Source organism: Ursus maritimus, unplaced genomic scaffold (assembly GCF_017311325.1).
Source record: "Ursus maritimus isolate PB19 unplaced genomic scaffold, ASM1731132v1 scaffold_7, whole genome shotgun sequence".
In the NCBI taxonomy this organism is placed as follows: domain Eukaryota; kingdom Metazoa; phylum Chordata; class Mammalia; order Carnivora; family Ursidae; genus Ursus; species Ursus maritimus.
Window position 1 is genome coordinate 53,178,603 of NW_024426885.1, and position 18,503 is coordinate 53,197,105.

The 18,503-nt window shown below is 52.1% G+C and overlaps 2 long non-coding RNA genes across 2 annotated transcripts in view; one reads left to right on the forward strand and one right to left on the reverse strand.

Moving 5' to 3' along the window:
• Nucleotides 1–7,284, forward strand: part of LOC121101245 — a 22,461-nt gene extending 15,177 nt beyond the window's left edge. The window contains exons 2-3 of the long non-coding RNA XR_005833215.1: nucleotides 788–923; nucleotides 7,231–7,284. This is a non-coding gene — a long non-coding RNA (uncharacterized LOC121101245). The remainder of the gene's footprint in view (nucleotides 1–787; nucleotides 924–7,230) is intronic.
• A 6,971-nt stretch (nucleotides 7,285–14,255) lies between these two features.
• Nucleotides 14,256–18,463, reverse strand: LOC103667809. Its single transcript, XR_005833129.1, has 4 exons — nucleotides 18,393–18,463; nucleotides 16,213–16,427; nucleotides 14,708–14,778; nucleotides 14,256–14,295 (listed from the first exon to the last, which is right to left on the reverse strand). It is a non-coding gene; the product is annotated as an uncharacterized LOC103667809 (long non-coding RNA).
• Between the last annotated feature and the right edge of the window lie 40 nt (nucleotides 18,464–18,503).

Below are 18,503 nucleotides of genomic sequence, written 5' to 3' on the forward strand. Positions count from 1 at the left end.
AAAAAAAAAAAAAAAAAAAAAATCTAAAAAAAAAAAAAAAGAAAAACTGGTGGTTACCAGAGGGGAGGTGAGCGGGGGATGGGTGAAATAGGTGAAGGGGATTAAGAATACACTTACCATGATGAACACTGAATAATGTATAGAATTGTTGAATCACTACACTGTACACCTAAAACCAATATAGCATGTTATTTGTTAGTATGTTAATTATATTGGAATTTCTTAAATGAAATAAAATTACTAAAAAAAATATGATCATTTAGGAGAAGATCCTATCCCTAAGAAATTCATATTGAAGCATTTGGGGGTGAACCATCATGATGCTAGCAACTTCAAATGGTTCACCAAAAAAATGGTACAGATAAAATAAATTTGTCAAAAAGTTAACAATAGTTGAATCTAGCCAGAGGCTATCTACATGTTTATTGTGGATAAACATGCAAAACAAGACAATACAGAATTCATCTTGCACTGGATGAATTTCACCTCTTCTCTGAGGACAGAAATAGTAGAAACAAGATGGCGTCCAAGATTGTGGAGTTGAGCCAACCAAAGAGAACCAACTATTTTTATTTATCTGTCAGAGAGAGAGAGAGAGCACACAAGCAGGGGGAGCCGCAGGCAGAGGGAGAAGCAGGACTCGATCCCAGGACCTTGAGATCATGACCTGAGCTGAAGGCACACGCTTAACCGACTAAGCCACCCAGGTGTCCTGAGAACCAATTATTTTTGAAGAGTTTACTAAGTACTTGTTGGAAACAATACTGATCATTAAAAATCCTTTTAGTTCATGGCAAGGAGAGGACTCATCTTGAAAACTGGGAGATTCCAGCCCTTTTAGCTGCTCAGCACCAGATTTCACACCAGTCAAGAAACACATTTTGAAGACTTACTATGAAAAAAGCCCTGCAACTTCACAAAAGGTATTTATTTCCCCCTCTGCCTATAATCTGCTATTGAGTACAAAGTAGCCTCATTTTTTTTTAAATTGTGTTTGTTATAAGCTGAATTGTGTCTCCTGAAACTCATATTCTGAAGTCCTAATCCTCCTGTGACCTTATCTGGGAATAGAGTCATTGCAGATGGCATTTGTTAAAGTGAGGTCAATAGGGTGGACCCTAATCTAATCTGGGGACCTTATGAAAAGGGGAAATCTGGGCACAGAGAGAAAAGGACACACACACGGGAAGAACACCGTGTGGAGATGGAAGCAGAGATTGGACTGACGCTCCGACAAGCCAAGGAGCACCAGAGATCGCCCGCAAGCCACCCGAAGCCAGGAGAGCCGCATGGGACGGAGCCCCTCACAGCCCTCCGCAGGAGCCGACCCTACTGACACCTTGATTTTAGACTTCTTGCCTCCAGAACTGGGAGGCAATAGTATCTGTGGGTTAGGCCACCCAGTCTGTGGTCATTTGTTCTGGTAACCCTAGCGAACTAAGTGGTGAGCATGCCGTCAAATGTACTCCTTCGACTGTCTGAAAAGCATACAGTTGGGTGATATTAAGTGCGTTCACGTGGATGTGCCGCCATTTTTTATTTTTCCGCTGGGGCAAAACCCAAGACTATGGGAAGGTTGGAAGACCTAGTTACATACCTGCTTCTGTTTAGCTAAGTGACCTGTCTTACCGTGTGTGCAAAGAAGATACCGGGCAGACATGTCCTGCTGCGATGCTGTCATTGCCCCTGTGTGGAGAAATTATAAAAGCAATAAGAGCTCACAATTTATTGAGCAATTATTATGTTGCAGGACCATGCCAAAGGCTTTACAAAGATTACCTCTTTAAATAATCACAATAACTTTATCATGGAGGTATCATTAGTCCCATTTTATAGATAGGGAAATTGAGCCTCCAAGAGATTAAATGCTCAATTTTGGCAGCCCTGGGATTTGGGCGCAGGTCTTCACCACTGTGCATACTTTTTATTTTCTCCAGTGGGCTAGGAGAAAATAAAAGGCAAAATGTGATTGATGAGATTGAAACTTAGCTTGTGTGTGCCAACTCGGCCAGATGCCCTGGAGCCCCCGTGCGCGTGAATTCGCACCTCCGGCCCAGCTCTCCCGTGTGTGCCCACGCAGGGGAGGAACTCTGAAGAGTCCAAGAATTGTAATTCAAACTTGACTTTCCAGGTCATTCTGACAGTGTATTTATGGAGGTAGAAAATACACTTGACTTGACAGCTTATTAGCTTGACTTATAAATGTTGACTATTTAGACATGTGGTGTATAGGTTTCCATTTGCTCTCTCTCCCTGTGCCCCACTTACCACGGTTCTCCCACAGCCCCCCAGGGGTGGTCAGAGCAGGGACGTCCCTTGGAGTGACAGAGAGAAGCCACAAGCTCTGAGCAGGGACCAGGCCAGAAGCTGCCCTCTAGGAATTTCACCTATTTCATCAAGGGTCAGGAAGTTCGTTGCTACAGTGTGGGGAGAAGTCCAGATCTACGCAGCCCCTCCACCCACTGCAGAACCCACATCTCTGTAACGTGCAGCTACTTGCTCAGCACAGAGTCTCCTCAGTCCACAGATCCCATCTGTTTTCTTCCCTTCTGCATACACCTCTGTTTTCCAGAATAGAAAAGGCTGGAGTGGCTGTGCTGACCAAGAAGAAGGAAAGACAGGTAGCAGGGACGAGACTGAACGGGTCCTGGTGAAAGTGATGGGGTGGTAAGGAGCACAGGGCAAGCGGCAGGGGGGGTCCCTTAGGCTCTGGGGGGAAGTAGGGAGTGGGAGATGGGCAAGCCAGGGGGCTCAGCGTGCAGAGGGGTGGTGCTAGGAAGAACAGCTGTGCCTGAGGGAGGCCGTGGGGGTGAAGGTCAGTGGAGCTCGGGCGAGGCCCCCAGCTGAGGCAGAGATGGGCCAGCGTGGCCTCTGGGGCGGAGGACAGCCCCACAAGGCCCAACTGGGAACACTGACTCTGGCTTGAGGATTGACCGAGGAGATGCAGGATGGTGGAAAACAGCTTAAAATGTCCAAGTTCGCCTGCCGCCCGGTTCAGACCCCTTTCTTCCACAATGCCCTGCGGCGGGGACCCAGACTGATGGCAGCCTCTCCCCCGAGCCCAACACAGCAGGCCTGTGGACGTGACCAGGCTATCGTGACACCCATTTCACCAGCAAGGGCATGAGAAGTGGACAGGTGGCGTGCCTCATTCAAGGTCACAGCCAGGTAGGCGTGAACATGAGGTGAAGCCGACAGCCGGGCGTGGGAAAGGAAAACCAGTGGCCAGATTCCAGAAAGGATGCAACACTTGTCATCACCACCGCCAGAGCTCCCACTGACGGTGCACTTGCTCGACGCCTGCTCCCTCGCCTGACCCCGAGCCTGTGGGAAGAGCCCCATGCGGTAATTATCCCCATTCTGCAGATGCGGCGTCTGACGCCCAGAGAGGCTAAGTCAATGGCCAGTGTCACACAATAGCAAGTGAAGAGACTGAAGGCCCAGGTCAGGGCACAGAGGGTGTGCAGGCCTCGTGCCCGCGTGTGAGCCTCCACCGTGAGTCCGCACGAGAAAACCCCACGGAGAACACGTGCGTCGTGTGAGACGGAGAGCGCACTTCCAGGCAGCAGGGAACAGCTGTGTTGGCAGGAGGGGGTGAGAATGCGTGTGTGAGCACGGCTTTGACAGCGGCAAGCAGTGCGTGGGAGTGTGTGGACAGCAGGGCGTGGGACGGCGGTGCCATCACCATGTGTGTTTCTTCTGGCAGCAGAATGTTCTGGTCTGTGTTGAGAAACAAGTGTTTGGGCAGGCGTGAGGCTGGAGCCGGGACCGGAGAGGAGCGCTGGGGGCAGGTGGAGGCGGGAGGGAGGGCGAGCCCAGGGTTGATGGGGGCCCGAGCCGGCAGCTCCCAGCACGAGGGGCAGCAGGCTGGCAGCTGCTGTTTTTCCAGCTGACCTCACTGGGTGCGAATGTCTGGGTGTGGATCCCTCTGCAAACCACCTGATGCCCATAAACATGAAAACAGGAGCAGGGACACAGTGTGAGCAAACAGCGTTCTCCTGAGTGGCTAGGCGCGCACGGATGGGGTTTAATCGACAGCTGAAGCCAGCGCAAGTACATCGTGATTCCTGTGACCGGGCGGATTCCTCAAAAGTCGGCTTCTTGGAAGAGGCGGCACCCCTGAGACCATCCCGGCTCATGACTGTAATCGGAGCCCCTGAATCTCGCCCTCACCTCCCGGCAGACACAGGCGCAAGCCTGCAAGGGCACCTCAACCTAGAAGTCACCACACGAGTGACTTCCTGGGGCTTGGGCCCCACCCCAGGTCTCCCCCACAGGCCCTCGCCCCAGAATGCCCCTCCACCTGCTCCCGCTCCACTAGCTGAGCTCTATGCTCCCCGCAAGACCCCGTGTACTCCTCACCTCCTCCTGGAAGCCTTCCAAGCCAGTTGCAGGCTTGGAACTGCCTCCGCCGGAACTCCAACGACGTGGTTGCCAGGGCCCCTCCCACCGGCCTCCCCACGTGGATGTAGCCAGAGCCTGAGCTCTGTGCAGGGCCCTGACCTGGGCGCACGGGGATTGTGAAGACTTGGTAGTAGCTGCCCTCAGGATCTTATGGTTCAGTTGGGGTACACAGACAGCAAATACACAAATGGGGGTGTGATAGAGGCCAAGTAAGGGCACCTAGGAAATGTGGTGGGAGGGGCGCCTGGATGGCTCAGTCGGGTAAGCGGCTGCCTTGGGTTCAGGTTATGATCCCAGGATCTGGGGTTCAAGTCCAGCATCAGGCTCTCCACTCAGCAGGGAGTCTGCTTTTCCCTCTCCTTCTGCCCCTCTCCCCTGCTCATGCTCCCTCTGTGCTCTTTCTCTCTCTCAAATAAATGAACTAAATCTTAAAAGAAAAGAAAAATGTGGTGGGAGATCAACAAGGAGAGCCATCACTCCTGATTTGGAGACCAGGGGACAGTTAACACACGGGAGCAAGGGGGTGGCACCGCCCCCTTAGTTTCAGCTCCTTGAGTTCAGGGCTCTTTTGAAGCCAGCACATGGTATCTAAATCAATGCCTGGTCTCTTGATTGAAAGTCTCCCAAGCACCCTCTGAAATCCTTGTTTGGGGACCTGGAGGCTCGCCTGCCCGCCTGCCCTCTGCCCTCCATGGCGTTGGCGGCAGGAAGACTTTGGTGCTGGCGGGGGAGGCTGGCGCTGCTGCTCCCTGTTCTGCCAGCAGCCTGCCACTGGCCGGGGTTGGTTACCGAGTGCCCGATTTGCTGCTGTGGCCTGTCCCTTCTTGTCCACCAGGACTCAAAGCTCCTGCTCACCCCAAAGGCCAGGGCCAGGGGAGAACACCTTGGACAGAGGCTTCTGCTGGCTAAGCACAGACACATCCCTCGGGGCCGGCTGTCCTCTCCCCTTCTTGGCTCAGACTGATCTCTTGCAGAAGTTCAGCAAAACCACGGCCCTTGCTTCTCCTCAAGAGGCCGCGCCGGGAGACAGACCCGCTTTCCTCCGGACACTCAAATAGAATTCTTTCCAGCTGTCACACTCGAACAGGACCAATGTGACCACCCCACATAGTGGCCGGCTGCCTCTGTGTTTCCATGTGAGCCATGTCTGAAGGACCCTCACCCCAAAACCCCTTCTCCCTGGCCCACTGAGGTGTCTGGAGTTTTGCTATTAGCCCTGTCCTCAGGAGGCCTTATAAACATCTGATTCATGGTTAAATCACTATGTAGTACACCTGAAACTAACGTAACACTCTGTTAACTATACCGGAATGAAAATAAATGATTTGTGTGCGCTTAAAAACAGTTAAAATGATAACTTTGATGTTACATGTATTTTACCACGAAAACAAAAATTTTGGAAGGCCGTGAGTTGTTTTATGTCAAATGTCAACAGCATTACTTTTCTAGATGATAAAATTTGGGTGACTTCACTTTCATTTTTATACTTTCCTGCATTATTTAATTTTTCTTGAGCAATTGGGCATATATTGCAATTGGGCAACTGTATTAAGCAATTGGGCTTAATCGTGTTGGGAAGATAATGTTCTTTCTGCTTTGAGAAATAAACACTTTGACTTTCAAAAACATATATAATTTGGCTCCTGGAGAAGCAACACTTGAAGTCAGTATATGTCTAACTTCTAAATCAGGGAATTTTGAAAAGCATCTCCCAGGGAGAATAAAGATATGCAGGTTCCCTGGCCCAGGTGGAGGAGCAGCCCCAGCAATGCTGAGGGCAGCCAGGTCTTCCAATCCCAGCCTTCGAGGACCCGCCACCCCAGCCTGGGAAGGAAAAGGGGGCTCCTGCCATCCAGGCTTGCTGTTGCTGACCCGTCCCCCCCAGGGGCAGGGGCAAGACGTGGGTTTTCCCAGTTTTTTTCCATGGGGGCCTCCCCGTGCCTTTCCTTTTTTAACAGATCCTTTGGGGAAATGACAGGGAGGGCCACCTTGATGCAGGGCGCACCCAATCGTTGAGGCTGGACGAGTCCTGGCAAGGTCATTCAGTCCATTCCCCTGTCTCCAGGCAGCACTGGAATTATCCCAGCTGGGCAAGCCTTTATCTTGTTTTGAGGACTTCGGAAGCCGGGCATTCCACACCCTTCCTTGGTCAGCCATTTTCATGTCTAAACATTTCTAGCCAGGAAGTCCTTCCTCGTGTCTAATCCAAACTTTCTATGCTAAGAGTTTCCATCCTATGGCTCTTGTGGTTGGAGACAGGGAAATGGCCATTGCTTCCCTACCTTCATCCTAGGTCAGGAGCCACCAGAGCCTTGAATCAGGACCAAAGTCCTAAGTGATCCCCAGGCAAGTCACTACTACTCTTTGAACTTCAGTTTCCTCATCTGTCAAATGAGGCCGATGACATCCACAGTGCAGGAATCGAGAGGGTCAAATGAGATGAGCGTGTGGACGAGGCATAAAGTCGCCAGCAACATGAGGCTGTAATTATCATTAATAAGTAACAACCACCCATCCCTGCTGAACCACTGTATGAAAATGGTTTCCAGTGGGGTGGTACATAAGATGATTTTAGGTGATACGAGAACAAGTATTTTATTTTAAGATTTTATTTATTTATGTGACAGAGAGACAGCCAGCGAGAGAGGGAACACAGCAGGGGAGTGGGAGAGGAAGAAGCAGGCTCCCAGCCGAGGAGCCCGATGTGGGACTCGATCCCGGAACGCCAGGATCACGCCCTGAGCCAAAGGCAGACGCTTAACGACTGCGCCACCCAGGTGCCCCTATTTTATTTATTTTTTAAGATTTAATTTATTTATTCGACAGAGTGAGAGAGCACGTGTGCACAAGCAGGGGGAGCGGCAGGAAGAGGCAGAGGGAGAAGCAGGCTCCGTGCTGAGCAGAGAGCCCAAGATGGGGCTCAATCCCAGGACCGTGGGACCATGACCTGAGCTGAAAACAGATGCTTAACTGACTGAGCGACCCAGGAGCTCTGAGAGCAAGTATTTTAAATTAAAATTTCATGTGTGATAGAAAAAAATAAAACTAGCACATCAAATCCAGGATTTTATAAATATTATTGCTTAGAACAGGGGCATGTTAAGACAACAACAGCAACAAAACTTACCATTGTTTTACTGAAAAAAATATCAAGTAAATGATACTCCAGGTAGCATGAGGCCAGGGCTGAAATTGTGAAGGTGCCTCGAGAAATGCCAGCTGAGTGGACTGGCCAAGGAGAACCAAGGAGGCTGGTTCTACAGAGCGGGCAAGAGAGGCTGAGTCAGGGGAAGGATGAGAAGTGAAGTCCCAGAAGACAGGGGGAGACAACTGTTGAGCGTCCTGCCCGCAGATGCAGCCCTCTCTGGGTTCTGGAACAGTCTCCCCCCACAGCTGGGCTGTTACCAGCTCCAGCAAGGCAGGCTGGCAGGCAGGACTGGGATTTCATGTCTGTCTTGCGGTCCCTGGGGCTCAGAGCCCCCTTGCATCCAGCTTTCCCCCGTCAGGGGGAGTTAGACAGCCCGAACCCCATCTTGAATCCCTCCTGCGACATTGCCCAGCTGTGGCTTGTTAGCTTCTGCTGGCGGCTCAAACTTCCCAAACAGGTCCCCTGCCTCCACTCTCAACGTGGGATTGGGCAACGGGGCCGGCAGAACAGGTCACCTGAGAGCTCCCCTGTGTGCCAGGCCCCTTGCTGGGCACCAGGACACAGTGAGCGAAAGAGGGCCCTGCTCTCCAGGAGCTCACAGCAGAACCAGGGAAACCCGCCTCTCATGGCCATCCCAGCTAGGACAGAGCTGTGTCTGCCACTCGGGCCGTGGGGAAAATGGTCCCCTCTGCCTGAGGGTCCTTGGCCTCCTGGGGCCAGGCATCTTATTGGAAAAGGACGTTACCCCTCTGTGCTCTGGGAAGAGGCTCCAGGTCCCTCGTTTACCCTTTAGGCCAAACCCGCAGTGAGCATTGTTGTTGTATTTTCCCCAAAGATTTTATTTATTTATTTGTCAGAGAGAGAGTACAAGCAGGGGGAGCGGAAGGCAGAGGGAGAAACAGGCTCCCTGCCGAGCAAGGAGTCCGACCCCGGACTCGACCCCAGAACCCTGGGATCATGACCCGAGCCGAAGGCAGACATTTAACCGACTGAGCCCCCCAGGCGTCCCCGTACCCGTCATGCCTCCTCTTGAGCTGGAGTTTCTCACACCCTGGCGTCTGTACACCGGTTCTCTGGAGCTCAAGACGTCTCTAAGAGACTTTAAGATGCCTATGTTTTCATTTTGGAATAATCTTTAAAAAGTCAGTATAAACAGACTCTACATCATCTGGATGCTTGGCTGACAGCCGATTATGGGATCACAAAATTTTAGTGTCTACATCTGCACTAATGTTTATGGAAAGCAGTCAACTTGAGTTTTGTTTTTTTATTTTTAATTCAACACTACATATGGAAAAATACACAAACCTTAAGCATATAGCTGGACGAACTTTCGCAAAGAGAACACATCTGTGAAACCAACAGGAAACATAATATTATTACGGCCCCCCGGAGACCCTCCTCAAGAACTCCTACACCCCTCAGTGATGACCACTATCCTTCATACCATAGATCGGCTTTGCCCATTTTTGAACTTGATATGCCTGGGCCATATAGAAGGACTCTCTGGTCCCTGGCTTCTTTCTGTCAACATAATGCCCATGAGATTCATCCATGTTGTTGGCGTGTTAGCTTCTCGTCCAGTGCTTCTCAAAGTAGGATCCTCACAAGTCATCCTTAGGGTTCCATTAATCTTCCAGCTAGAGAAAAGCAAATGGGGGTGCCTGACAGTTCAGAAAGGGGTGGAGAGCATCCCACTGCAGGGCACACAGTCCTGCCCTGGGCCTTCACTCTACAGCCTAGAGCCTGAACAGTCACACTCCAGACTCCCAGACTGCAGCTTCCTCAGACACCCTGCTCGGCCAGGCCCCTAGGTCTTTGCAAATGCTGCTCCCTCAGCCTGGAATGCCCTCCCCTTGTCTGCCTGCCTAGCAAAGGCTTATGTGTTTTATGTCGCCTGAAAGCCTGCCTCCTCTGTGCGGTCTCCCCTGGCTCCTCTGTGCGGTCTCCCCTGGCTCCCCTGCTCCCCTGGGCAGACTCAGGCACCCCTTTTCCTGTGCTTTATCCATGTTACCTCTGCAGCATTTATCATATCGTGTGGTCGCTGCAGGTCTGTCTCCCCACTGGACAGGAGTGTGGGGCGACACCGGACTCCATTCCAGAGTGACGGAGTTGGGAGTCTTGCTGCACCCCCACCACCCAGGACCATCAGAGGCAGGAGCGAGGTTCTCCGTCCTGGCTCACCTACCTCATTAAACATGGGGTTCGGTTGGCTCCCACATCCCTGCATCATCAGCAGGGGTGGACAGCATCAGAACTATGGCATGGGAATCCTTGGCCAAGCTACCACACCAGGGAATTAAAGGCCTGGAGAGCCCTGCTTGGGCCAATGCCAGGCCCTAGGGCCCAAGGGTGAGATACTTTACCAGACAGGCATCAGTTTCCTCATCTGTGAAATGGGAACAATGAACCTGGTCACCTTCCTCTTTCCTGGGAAGAGTATGAAGTTAATGAATGCCCAGGACCGGATGTGACTATACCTAAGACCTAGAGCAAGCTGCCTGGAGGCAAGGGGACGGCCTAGGTGACCCTAGGTTCTCTCCTCCTGCCCCGGACTGACAGACAGTGCGAGACCCGCAATTCAGCTGTAGCTGCTCATCTTGGTCCCTCACCCTTCCCTGGGGGGTCTTGGCTTGGAAGCCCTAATCTGCCTGCTAAGCACCTACCCCACTTATTCCAACCTAAATTTGTCCAGCCCTGTGCCATGCCCTTGCAAGTGGCTGTATCCAGTCCATTGCAGTAAATTGGGTTTCTTTGTCCCTTCTCACAGAACCCTATTCATAGGGCCCCTCCTCTGGGCAGCCTTCTCCTGTTATACTTGGGCTCGGTGGACTCATCTACACTCTCGGCATTTGTGAAGGGTTCATGTCCCAGCCGCCCCCCAACTTCCGACCCCCACTCTATCCTGAAGTAGAACTGGGACCATAAAATGCGGTTCTTGGAAAAGCGGGCTCCACCCAGGGGGGAAGATAGATGGAGCGCCCTGTTGCCATGGCAACCAACCCCCCCCCCCACCCGCGAGCCTCTTCATTGGCCATTGAGATCAAGATTCCGCCTCCACCACCAGAAGGGACCAACCGGAGGCCGGCCCAGGGGACCTTGTTGGGGGATTAGTGGGGGTGACACGTCTCGTTTCCTGTTCTGCCCACGGGGAAACCCACCGGCACTTGATCCCACTTCTCATGGCGAAAGTGGCTTCGATGGAGCTGTGTCCTAGAGTCGGGGGCGGGGTAGGGGGAGGTGGGGAGCCTCTCGCAGGATGTTTCCTCGGGAGGGGCTGGGTAGACGCAGAGTTGGGTTGTTGGACTAGGGAGGAAGCAGTTTTTCTTCCCAGCAATTCAGGTCGCCAGAGAGGGCGCGGGGCGGGCGGGGGGCGGGGGCGCGACTCCTTGGGACTGAAGCCGAGAGGTCCCTGAGGGCCGCCAGGCGGAGGCGCAGGCGCTGCGGGGCGGGGCGGGGGGGAGGAGGCTGCGGTGGAAAAGTATTAGGGAAGGGAGGCGGGGAGGATCCCACTATCAAGAGCCGGCTGGGGCTCCTGCCAGTGGCAGGAACCTGGGCTTGCACCCAGATAGGACCGATTCCTTCTCTGCCGTCATCCGCAGTGTGACCTTGCATACACGTGCCTTCCTCTCTCTGGTTGGGAGGAGGGGTGCGATCGCCTTTTACTCAGTGCCGATCCCTGTGCAGAACACCCTAGGAGTTTTCTATCCCAAATGCTCTCAAAACTACCCTGAAATAGGTGGGGACTATCTTTACCACATTTTACAGATGAGGAAACTGAGGCAAGGCTCAAGGAGGCTACCTGGCAAAAGCCTCGGGTGAGCTCAATTCCCAGAGAGAAGGCTTTGTAGGGGTTGGTGGTTGCCTGGGGGCAAGTGGGAGGTGCGTTCCCACCCCCACCCCCAGGCATCCTGGCCTGCCCGGTCTGCCCGGAAGGAAGGGTCGTGCCAAGCTGGGAGACTTGCGTGGTTTCCTTTAGCAAAACTGCGTCAGACTTTGTCTGGGGGTAAACCGCCACTAACTGGTGACAGCGCCTTGATTACAACAGATCAGAAAGGGGAAACCGAGCCTTCTCCGCCTTCTCCGGAAAGTTCCCTTTTCAGGAGACAACAGATTAAAGAAGATAGAGCCCGCCTTCACGAGAAGGAGGGAAAGAGTGTTTGTAACTGCTTTTGCTCTCTCAAAACCGCCTAAAATTACCTCTGGAAGCCGCCACTTAACAATACTAGAACCATTTAACTAAGCCAGATTGGGGTTGAGACCGGGCAAAGAGCGACCTGACAGGACAGCACTAATGTGCTCCAAGGGAGGGGCTGAGCCAGCAGAATGGGCACCGGATGCAGCATGAGACTGGACCCAATCTTACAGCCAGACATTCCTCATCTGTAAAATGGGCTTGATTGGAGTGTGAAGATTAGGAAAAATAATCATGACATTCACTAGAACCTTTCTTGGTGCTACCTGTGCTCTGGATGGGTCAGGTAGCCCTCCCTCCAGAGTGTCCCCCCCACACACACACACCCCAACACACAAAAACACCAGAGCTTCCAAGGACCACACACTCGGGGAGAGGCTTTTGCCCAGATGCACTTGCAGTTCACTCCCGGGGGCCAGAATCAGAATGAGTAACGAACACTTAAGGAGCACCTAAAAATTGATGGTTTTTGAGTACCTAATAATATGTCAGGCTCTATATTAAGTGTTGAGCCCTGATCGACCCTTTAATCATCCCAGAACAATCTTTCTCCTCTCTGGAAAAATACTGTGGACAGTTATTTATCCCCATTTTGCAGAGGAGCAAACTGAAGTTTGTAGAGAAGTTAAGAAAGTTCACTATGGGCGCCCAGATGGCTCAGCCGGTTAAGCATCTACCTTGCTTCAGCTCTCATCAGGCTCTCTGCTCAGCAGGGAGTCTGCTTCTCCCTCTGCCCCTCACCCTGCTCGTGCCCCTCACCCTACTCCCACTCTCTCTTTCTCTCAATTAAATAAATAAAATATCTTAAAAAAAAAAGTTCACCATGTGAATTTCAGACTCTTTCTGATGCAAATGACAGAAGACCTGACTCAAACTGGTTTATGCTAAAAAGGGAATTTGCTCGCTCAGGAAACTGAAAACTCCAGCCATGACTTGATCCGGAGACTCCAAAATGTCACAAAGACCGAATCCCTCCACTCTGCCTTCACCGTCTTGGCGCCAGGCTTGGGCTCCCAGAGCGGGCTTCTACGAGCTGCTGCACGCTCACGTCATCCCGAGTCCTAGTTCTGTATAAAAGAGGGTCTGGGTAATTGCAACACAGTCCCAGGATTTACTCTAATTACACATGCGGACTCTGGTCAGGGGTCATGTGACCACATTTACACGAGGCTCTGCTGGGGAAGATTCAGCACGATTGGCGGCCGGGTCCCATGCTGCCTCGCCTGTCCCAACGGGCTGAAAGGGAAGGAGGGAGGAATGTGTCTCCCAAGGAGGAACAGAAAAGATGGGGAACGGGTGCTAGCGGCTGATGGCACCTGTCGTTTTCCACAGTGAGGTCATAAGGTGACAGGGTTGAGAAGAGCTGGGGCGGGGAAGGAGCCCTGGCAGTCGGACTCCGGAACCCACGACCCTAATGCCTCTACATCTTCCACTACAGGGGCCAGCCTGGTACTGAGCCCCTAGGAGAGAAAACGTAGATGCGGAAGGTAAGGCCCTTGCCCTGGGAGAGAGCCCGCCCTTCTTCATTGGTCCCAGGGCACTCCTTATCACCGCGGGTACGCACCCCACCTCCCACCCTGGCTGCTGTTCCTGGAGGGGCCTAGGAGCCTCTCTGATAGCTGGGCCCGGGCTGTTGCCTGCCATGCTATGGAAGGCCTTCCACATTAGCTGGAGTTATGCACCGTTCTGGGGTCTAGTTGCCTCCCATTTCTCCAAGCAGAGGGGAGATTCTCTGGGGACTAGGACTATGAGCTCCCTTCTCCTGTCTGTGGCCCCTCTCTGGGACCCGGCGAAATTTGTGCAGTAGGCAGCAACGGTGATTTTGAGAGGCCCTAAGAAGGCCCTTTTCTACCCCTATGTACCTCCTTTACTGTAAAAACATTCCATCATTAGATGGGATTTCACCCCTTTAATTCCCCTTAAGATTCAGATTCCCCTGAGAGCGGCAGTACGGTGGGTGTCACCACTCATTCACACTGTAGTGAGAAGCAGCTCACAGAATCCTTCCGTGGTGGCTTTGTCATCATGGCCACCATTGACTGAGTGCCTCGCATCCGCTTTCCACAGATTCAAGAGCATCTCATGCATTATCCCATTTAATCCTCACAACTCTGTGAGGTGGGTACTGTTAGTGACCCCGTTTTACAGATGAGGAAACTGAGGCCCAGAGAGGTGAACGGTCATGCCCAAGGTCTGCAAGCAGTGGAACAGGGATTTGAACGCATGAAGTCTGCTTCCAAAACCTATACTCTCCATTACTCCACCGAGATAATCCCTAACATTCTTCAGTCACAAATATATTCAATACATCTTTTTGACTTCCCTATATTTCAGCAAATTGTTAGTATAATCAGCATCATTTTATAGAGGAGAACATTAAGGGGCGCCCAGGGGGCTCAGTCGGTGAAGTGTCTGAAATCAAGAGATTTCGGCTCAGGTCATGATATCAGGGTCTGAGATCGAGCTCCGCGTCAGGCTCTGCGTTGGGCATGGAGCTTGCTTAAGATTCTCTTTCTTCTCTCCTCTGCCCTTCCCCCCGCCTCTGTCTCTAAAAAAGAGAGAGAGGAGAACATTGAGGAGGCTGAGTTCAGTCAAAAGATGAGCCGCAGATCCGGAGTTTGACCCAATATTCCCGTCTGAGACCAGTTCTTCTCCCTGGACCCCACATAGCCCCCAGCGAGAGGAGCGTTGGGTCAGCTCCCTGGTGTCCTGGAAACAGAGGGAGAGTGTGGGGGGCATGGAAGCTGGGAGCTGCCAGAACAAACCTGTTCCTTCTTCCCTTCTTCCTCCTTCCCTCCCTCCCTCCTTCTTTTCCTTCTCTTTCTTCCCTCCTCCTTCCCACTCATTCATTAAGCCACCTGCACATCTACTAGGGGTGAGGACCACGGGTAAGCAAGGACCAAAACAAGTGTCCCTTGTGCTCTCACAGGGTTGATAGTCTCAAAAACAAACAGGGGCACCTGGCTGGTTCAGCATGTGACTCCTGATCTCCGGGTGATGCGTTCGAGTCCAACGTTGGGTGTAGAGATTACTAAAAATAAATAAATAAATAAAATTAAAAATAAAAACACTTGCTCTTTCTTGAGTGTTTATGGTGAGCAGGGCCCTGAGCTAGGTGCTGAACAGGCATCATCCCCAGAGCCCACTTTCTCAGGTAGGAGACTGGCGCTTAGGAAGAGCTACGGGCATTATCTCATGTAATGACTCCAGACTGACTCCGGAGTCCCAGCATCTCACCACCAGACTGGACTGCCCCCCTTTGGGGTGTAGTGAGGATCCAGTAGATACTTAAGATTGAGGAGTGCATACACACACACACACACACACTCACACACTCACTCACTCACACCCCTGGCTCTGTGACTCCAACAGCCAGCACCAGATGCAGCCATTTCTGCCGTCTCCAGCACCCTCCTTCCCACCAGGAGCCAGGCTCCACCCCAAACAAGAGCTGAGTGGGGAAAGGCCGTCTCCCAAGGAAAGGATAGGCTGGCACACCAAGACCTCTGAATGGAAACCCCCAGGGAAACTGAATGAGAGTGCTCTAACCAGAGGTTCTGGAAGGAGACCTCGCCCGCTCTCCCTGGGCAGCCTTTCAGCGTGACTTCGTTGTGCCTTAGTTTCCTCACCTGTAAGTTGATCTGCTCACAGCCTGTGTCTGAAGTATTACCCACCAGAAACTTCCTAGATCCAGCGGGATGGGGAAGCTCCCTGCTTTCTGACTTGGTCCTTCCCGGTTCTTCATAGGGATTGTATTTCCCATTTTACAGATATGGAAACGTGGCTCAGAGAAGCTGACCCACAGGCACCTAATGAGTGTTAGGAATGCAATGAGAACCCACCCAGGTTTTGAATCTGTTGCCCCAACCAGTGTCTACTAAGCATTCAACTGAATGCAAGAGTCCGAGCTATGTCTAAGACATAGGGCAGCAGCAAGGGAGGCTTGGCCTACCCTAGGACAGTCCATTTCGGCAGGGCTGACAGACAAGAGGAAATGTGGGAAATGTTGGCAGGAGAGAGTGACAAGAGCTAAAAGGCTTTTGGCAGGGCAAGGGACAGAAGTCCCCTTGGGGCCATCTCAGCTCCCACATTTGGGAGGACCCAATAGAGCAAAGGTTTGGGGAGCTGAAGTGGGAAAGGCTGGGGTCTGGGATCAGTAGTCTTGGCTCAAGTGGGGTGTTAACTGGGAGGAGGAGTTGAGCTGCCCCACCCAAAAATACCCAGACCCTTCTCAAACCATGCGCTGCCTGCCTGGAGTTTCTGCCCCAACAGTTTCCTTGTCTAGGGTGCTTTCCAGCCCCACCTGCTTTCCTGGAGTCCAGTTCGTCTGTCACTCCTGCCAGGCATGTACCTTGTGCCTTGTGTCACTCTGAGTAATTCCAGAAACCCAGGTGCCCTCACCTGCTCCTGATTCAGTTTGACTCACCCTCCCTAGTTCTGGAAGGTGGCTCGTGGTTGTTCTTACCTCATGCTTGGGCACCTGGGGCCTGTGGGAGCAGCAGATCCTCCTCCCCACTCCCGAAGGTTAAACTGGTCGGTGTCATGCAGGGGAAGTGGAGGAGCCCTGAGGAGGGAACCCTCATCCACCCAGGATTAACTTCTTCCCTTTACAGCCCACTTCGAACATCCTTCCAGCGATCCCCAATGTTCTTCCTGTTCTTAACAGGAAAAGGACATTACCTGGGAAAAATAGCTAGTGTTATTGATTGTTTGCTAGAAGCTGGGCACTCTGTAGACATCGTTAGAGTTTCACAACATTCCATTCTTGGTTTGTATTTTCCAGATGAGAAAACTGAAGCTCAGAGAGGGGTTCATCTTGTCTCAGGTCACACAGCAAGGAATTGGCTGAAGTGGCATTGGAACCCAGGTATACTAGACTTCCGAGTTGTTTCACAAGGGACACACACACCTGACTCTCACGCCAGCTGCCCACAGGTGGGAGAGGGAAGATAGGGCTCATTCCACCTGTCAAGCTTAAGCCTGCTCGGATCCAACCTCATGCACCCCCAGCAGCCTTTTTTGGTGGCACCGGGGGGATAGACACTCTGAAAGGAGCCACCATTTGCTCAACCCAGGGATCTGAGGGCCGTCACTTCCTTGATGGGGATACCTATAGGCAGACCTGTAGAACACCCGTAGGAGGTACTCCCCTTATGACAGGCCCGGGTCGGTGCTGCTCGGTGGGAGCCATGGCCAGTCATCCCTCTTCATCTTAGATGGGCCCAGGCGTGCCACGACAGCGTTCCCCCTCCTTCCCTCCTGTGGCTTGTCCCCAGTTGGCATTGCTCCCACTGGACCTCCCCTACCCATCCTACCTTCACACCAGATAAGGCTGTATAGCCCAGAGCTGTGCTCACCAGTACTGTGGCTGCTAGCCCCATGTGGTTGTTGAGCACTTGAAATGGGACAACTGCTGCCCAGGAACTGAATTTTAAAACTTATTTAATTTTAATCAAGTTACATTTAAATTTTAAAATTGATACTGCAGTTGGGACGCCTGGCTGGTTCAGTTGGGAGAGCATGCGACTTTTGATCTCGGGGTTGTAAGTTGGAGCCCCACCATGGGTGTAGAGATTAAAAATAAAATCTTATAAAAAATGGATAATGTAGTTATTGGAAAACATTTAAGTGTGTGTGGAACACCTTGGGTACGTGAATCTACTTATGCAACTGCAAATTTTATGAAATCTAAACACAGATCATTTTCCGATGAAAATTTAGCCAAGAGTGGAAGTATAAACCAAGCACCAGGTTTTGAATGCTTAGTAGGAGAAAATGTAAAAATATCTCATTAATATTTTTTACATCGGTTACATGTTGAAATGCTCTTTTTTGTATATCATATTAAATAAAATGTATTATTAAAATTGATTTTACCTGCTTTTTTTTTGTTTAACATAGCTACTAGAAAGTTTTTCAATTATTTATGTGGCTCCTATTCTGTTTCTATCAGACAGTGCTAGGCTGGGGGTTAAATGTGTGGGTTCAAATCCTAGCTCTGTGTGTCCTTGAGCAACTGAACCAGACTCTCTGGGCCTCAGGTTCTCACCTATAAGACAGGGATAATAGTGACACCTCCCTCGAGTTGTTCAGAGGAACAAGGGCGATAATGTTTGGAAAGCACTTAGCCCAGTGCCTGGCGTATAGTAGTGCTCAGGGGAGAAAAAACAACGTTGCAGGCTTCCTTTTATCCTAACACTGCGAGTGCAATTCTGTGAAACTGGGCAGTATTGATGCAGGGCCTGCTGGGCGCCAGGCCCTGGGGCTCCCACGGAGAGCCAGCGCTCGGCTCTTCTGGAACCCGCCGGTCTAGCAGGGGGGCTGCTCCGGGGAGAAGCGGGACAAGGGCAGGCGGCGGTAAGTGCGGGGGCAAATGCCACCCGGAGCTGCGCTAGCGGTACTCCAGCTGCTCCCGCAGGAGTGGCCGGGGGAGGCTTCCCGGGGGAGCCAATCAGGTGCCACGGAGGAGAGGGTGTCCCTGGCGAGGGAACAGCCACAGCGCCAGCGCCCGCAGCGCCTGGCCGCTCCCGGACTGCGCCATCTGCCTCACCAAATTTTCCATTTCTTGCCTCCAACTCCCTCCTGGCTGCGTCCCTGTGTTCAGCACAACTTGCTAGGGCCGGCCCACATCACTCCCCTTCTCACCTCCTCTGCGCTCTCCCGTCTCCTGTGGGAACCTCCTCCCTCCCTTGCCGCTCCAGCTCGGGTCCCTTGTGTTAGCACGTTTCCCCTGATGGCTCCTGTCCGCCCCCCCCC